The sequence below is a fragment of the Anomalospiza imberbis genome, chromosome 7 (assembly GCF_031753505.1).
Source record: "Anomalospiza imberbis isolate Cuckoo-Finch-1a 21T00152 chromosome 7, ASM3175350v1, whole genome shotgun sequence".
Taxonomy (NCBI): Eukaryota; Metazoa; Chordata; class Aves; order Passeriformes; family Viduidae; genus Anomalospiza; species Anomalospiza imberbis.
Genome location: NC_089687.1, coordinates 13,817,054 through 13,822,726, shown reverse-complemented (window position 1 = coordinate 13,822,726; position 5,673 = coordinate 13,817,054). Strand labels below are relative to the sequence as shown.

General features: G+C 38.7%; 1 long non-coding RNA gene across 1 annotated transcript; it reads left to right on the top strand.

Annotated features, from left to right (window-relative positions):
• The first annotated feature begins 408 nt into the window (after window positions 1–408).
• On the top strand, window positions 409–4,213 carry LOC137476968 (uncharacterized). Its single transcript, XR_011000755.1, has 2 exons — window positions 409–835; window positions 3,309–4,213. It is a non-coding gene; the product is annotated as an uncharacterized lncRNA (long non-coding RNA).
• Window positions 4,214–5,673: the final 1,460 nt, after the last annotated feature.

The following is a 5,673-nucleotide window of genomic DNA, read 5'->3' as shown; positions in this document are numbered from 1 at the left end:
AAACAAAACTGAGACAATAGGTTTTCTTCTATTTATTTTGAAATGTCAAGAATGTTGTATGAATAATGAGTGAAGGAAGGAAATCACAAAATCTGGATTCAGAAATCTGCCTAAATTACCCAGTTCTACAAATTGGGCTGATAATGCAACACATCTTCAAAAAGCTTCCAGCTGGCTCTAGTTCCATGAATTAGACCTAGATTTACTGACAATCATTTATTGGCAATGTTGTACAAACTGTAGTTTGCTCCCTCATACTTCAGAAAGATGTCCTGGGGTAAAGTGTATACCCCAGAAATGGCAGGGTGCCTATGTTTTCCATCTCCCTCTCCACCAAGGAGATGGTTGTGTTTTGTACCCTGGTATTTATCCAGCTGCAGAAGATCAGCCAAAAACAGTCCATTCCATGCACCTTTTTCTGTGCTTTTGTTTCTTACTTTCTGATTAAGAGAAGTTATTTGACCTCTCCTGCCACCGTGTCCTTTGAGATTGATATGAGGTAGTGCTTAGCAGTTTGGACAGGAGGGGAAAATTAGGAAGGGACGAGACCAGTCCTGTTCTCATGACCTAACCAGATCTGTTAATTTCCTTTGCTAAGACTGAGGCAATCTAGCTGTCATAGACCCTATTTTACATTTGCTAAATTTATATTCTTGCTGTAATGAAAGATAAGACAGAGTTTAGCAGTAAGGCTACATAAGAATGGTTAATAATTGGGGAGGTTTGGACCTAGACACAGTAAATCGACTTGATTAGTGTCTGCAAACCACATCCTACTAAAAAAGGGAGAGAGGAGAGGTCTTGACATGCCCTGGAGAAGGATGCTCTGAGACAGGTAGATGTATGACTCGCTAGAGAAAGTAGAAATTCGTGGATTTGTGATATGTGTTGTGGAAGGATATAGTATTAATTTTTTATGTTCAAATGCAAGTGTGAATGAGTATAATTGTGGCAAGGTTGTCACACTGCTTGAATGAAAATCCAGAAATAGTTTGTCTGTTGAGACTAGTAAATTGCTGGTTCCAACCTTTCCAGAACAGTCAAGAGGAACTCAAAGATGAGATATTGTTTTATCTTCAATTTAATGTAAAAAAAAAAAAACAAACACCTTCTTCTATTCTTAGCATTTTCATATTTTCAAGCAAATCAAGATTACTTTGATATGTGTGAGCAAGAAAACTCTCAACTGAAATTCATTTTAGGCTGGTAGTTAGAGCATGCATTCAGGAAGAAGGGTTCAAACCCATGCAGGGGAAGGGCAAGTTAGAGTGTAGGGCTCCCCTGCTGCACACAGCAGCTGTAGCCCCAAGATAATGGTGCCCAAGAAAGGCACCACCACTGTCTTCTTTCTCTTCCACACCCAAGTGGTTACCTAAAAACTATGTTGGTTCCCAAAGGCCTGTTAGCTGAATAAAAGTGAAGACAGCAGCTTCTGTTTTAGATATAGGTTTAACTCTGTGGTTCCTCATCTTAAATACTCTGGCAATACTAAAAATGGGCACAGAAATCATCAGAGATATTTAAAATTTATGAAGATAAGTGCCTTAATGATCAGAAGTGGCAGAATTTTCATCGGTCTCCCTTTAAGATTGTGTTGTTTTGCTCTTTTTTCATGTATTTGAGTGTATTTTCTTGCTAAGTGCACTTTTCTAAGATAAAGCTGAATAAGGCTGGCAAATTCAGCTCCTCATGTTCAACACTAGGAAAGACCAATTGCCTGCAGAGGCAGCCAGATGCAGCAGGGAAGGGACCAAGCTTTCCTGGCTTGCTAGGCTGATCCTGAAGCCTTTGATGACAAGATCTGTCTGCTGCTCCAGGAGCAGGTGGGGGCTGAAAATGAACCAAAGAAACAAGTAGCAGGGGAAAAACATCAGGGCATGAAAAGGAAATTCTTGCTACTTTGAAAACACCATTTCACTAAATAATTGAGTTCCCTCTCCACATGCATGCTTGTTCCATATGCTCGAAGTTTAAACTAAGTATTTGCTTCTTTTTATTACTTCTCTGTTATCAGTACAAACATGTAATCTTGGGCTTACTGCTAAGTGCGTATCTGTCTTCAGTTTTTATGCTCTGTAATTCCCAAGGAAATCAGCTCCAGATATCTTGTACTGAAAAACTGTGCTCACTCTGCAGGCTAGAGGAGTTTTAAAACTGTAGGCAGTGATGGTAATCCTTTGTGTAGTTACACTGGTGTAAAGCCTGAGTAATTTTAATGTAGCAAAGAGAAGCATTAGGGTTGCTATTCTCAGGAGGATGCTTACTAATTATTTCTAGATAAGGTGGTGGGAATAATCAGTGCTAGATATTGGAACGAGCATTCAATATAATTTGTGTCCACATAATAATACCAACATCTACTTCTGTTCAACTTCTATTATCATTTTTCTTTTTTACTTTTAAATTGAGATGGTACATGAAAGCTTACTAAAAATACATGAAGTTAACTGTACATGGATCTTTTTGAACACTGCAGATCTGTATCAGGCAATGAGGTTTATAACATGAATGGAATTGTGTGGCAGACCCCACTGGCAGTTGGATCACTGTGTAGAGGGGGTGTTTGAACTGAACTCAGTGGCACTGAGAGCTTGGATAGAAGAGAGAGAAGGCTGACCCACCCACTGCTCTTCAAGGCAAACTGGGAAGGAGATGCAGTTTGGGCTGATGGAGAGGTGCTTGGTTTCCCATGTTGATCTAAAGCTGTATCTTAGTTCTGATCAGTTAAGAATTATTCCTAATACACATTAAAAATCAAAGTTCTGCTCCCAATGAAACCACTGTGTTTCCAGGCTGGTAACCTTTCCACAGGGAGCCTAGTGAAGTACAGGCTCCATATCAGGAATATATTTCTCATAACATCCACCGAAGGATATGAGATTAAAGTTGTCCTAAGTGTAAATACCTTATTCTAAGTTGTCTTCTGAAATTATTAGGCTTTCTTACATTTTTCTTTTAGTTTGAGGAAATTCCTCAAATCCTGTTCTCTTCCTGGAAACTGCCAACTCCCAACAGCACCTTGCACGCTAATATCTTTTTCTTTTAGAATAATTTTAGCCTATCAGTTGTCAGCTGTAGAAACCTACCCTGGCAAGGTGCCTATTTTGTGCTTTTTCTTTTAAAAGTCTGGTTTTCAGTACAGGTTTGGGCTTTGTCAACCCAACCCCAATCCACTTTTTCAGCTGGCATTATAATGCACCTTTAGAGATAGCCAGGTGCTGACACTGAGGAACACTCTGATATTAGAGCTGTTTTGTTGTTACAACAGTAGTGACCTCATGGCATTTCACCTGTAATTTCTTTTACAGAAGCCCTGGTATCTTCAAGTTCAAGCATTGTGTAATTTTATCAGGCCTTCAGGTGATGCTCCCACTCAGCCATCAGGGATCATCTGGAGATCTTCCCTTTCATTCCCTGCAGTCACCATGAGATGGCAGTTGTCACTTGCTGGACTTGTTTCACTCCATTTGAACCACAACGACTCAAAGCTTATTGATCCTTGGAGACGCTGAGCTTTTCAGCCCCGCTGTTCGCTGTTCGCAGCATGCAAGTGTGAAACTTTACAAGTGACTTTTAAAGGCAGCCAAGGAATGTGTGAGACAGATTGTTAGGGGGAAAAAAGCAAACCAAAAACAAAACAACAACTCAACATTATTTAATTTGATGGTGCAGAGCTTTATGCCAAAATAAGGCATGTGTTTGCTGTTAGCAATCAAAGAGGTTTAGCAATGAAAAGTGACATTTTGTTTATGGGATTTTACAAGCAGGGGCTCCCTAGGGAAATTAATTTGGCCCTCTGGAATGCTGCCCTCCTCCATGTCACTTTCCCTGCAGTCCCAGCATTTTTTTTACCACCAAGCTTTATATCACTTTTTGGTAGATAGAACCCAGAGGGAGGGATGTGGGTGCAGTAGGTAGCTTCCCTTACTCCACATTGCATTGTAAACCCATGGCAGGTCTCCAGCATTTTCACATTGCTCCCTAATAAATCATCAGACCCAGATCCTGGACTGCAGCTAATAAGCTACCATCTAGAGAGCTGGGTTTTATTTTGTCCTTTCAATAAAATCCCAGAGCACAAACCCAAGCTTTTTAAAATAGTGGTCCCCAAACATAGCCTGAAGGCAGTCTAAATAATTTAGATCCTTCTTCATCTCTGTATTCTGTGGGAAAAAAAAAAGAAGCCTGGAAATTCTCAACTTATTTCTTAATAACAGATTTCTCCAATTTGTGTCTCCATTCTCTCTAGCTATATTCCCACCCCATTTTCAGCTGCACAAATTATTCTCATCTTTTCATGAACTGAATGGTCTATATTTTTTTTCAATGTGTGTTTTCAAGCAGTTGCTCCTCTCCATCCCATAGGTAGTCAAATGATATACACAAGTACATTGCTTCTTAGTGATTTTTTTCCTTTGTGGAAATCAGTAGAACCTTATATTTACAGCTTGCAAATTTTACCTTCTAATTTTCAATGTAGCTTTATTTCTTTGTTTCTAAAACCATGAGAGGGTACTATAGTTATAAAACATTAACATCATCAATAATTTTAAAATAATCAATAAAAGACATCTTGGCTGATTATATCCTGGGTTTCAAGAAAAGGAAAGAGATAAAAACATGCAAAATTGCTGTGTTTTCAGCCATTTTCTTGCAATGCCAAGGCTTTGAGCCATGGAAGTGATCTTTCACTGTCAGATATCCTGATCTACAGGATTGATAATGGAGGATGAAATTGTATTTTCCAATACTTAGTTTACTCCTCTTTGAAATGAGTCCCCAATTTATCCAGGCTAGAAGGGACTGAGATGTATATATCTGGGCTCTTCTATAACAGGATATTAAATTTCACCCTTGTAACAGACAATTTCAGAGCATAAAGTAAGAATTGGTTGAGGAAAGGCATCACATTCTGGCTTTGAAGAGGTGATAAAGGCTCTACACTTTCCTCAAGAGTTTCTCAGTCAATCTCTTTGTCAAGCAAATTTCTCAGTCTTGTATATGTGATTCAGTTTCCAGACTCTGGTTACGCCTTTCACCAAAAGATTAAAGGGTTCTGTGTGCACCATACTTCCTCTCTTTGAACATACCTATTTCAACCAAGTGGTCTTTCACTCTTCTTTTCTAATCAATTAAGCAGATTGAGCTCTCTGAATCCCAAAGTCAAGCATTTTTTCCCCCAGTCTTAGAAGAAATTTCTGAGAGTCACTTTATATCTTTCTGGTATAATGCTTCTCTACTGATTTATCCTTGGTCTTCAGCATCCTAAAAAAAAAGAAAAAAAAAAAAAAGTAGAGGTATTTTGCAACGCCTGGTATCTAGAAATCTAATGAGCTGTAAATGTTTGAAGTTCTAAATAAATGTAAGAGGTCGTTTAGTGACCAAACTTTTCCAGCCAGAGGCTATAAGGTAAAATCTCTCATCCTCCCTAGGAGTCTGTAAAGGGAGACAATGGTAAACAAAGTTCTCAAACTACCAAAATCAGTCATATTAGAAGGGGAAGACTAATTTTTCCCCCTTTCTATTTAAAAATGATGTCATAGTCTTTTAAAAAAAAAAAAAAAAAAAGGAGAAATGGGAATCCATTCCAGAATAACCAGGGTCTCATGTTTGTCTTTCTCTGGTGAGCTCCCTAGTCAACGTGACAGGGTGAAATATATTTTTCCAATGTCT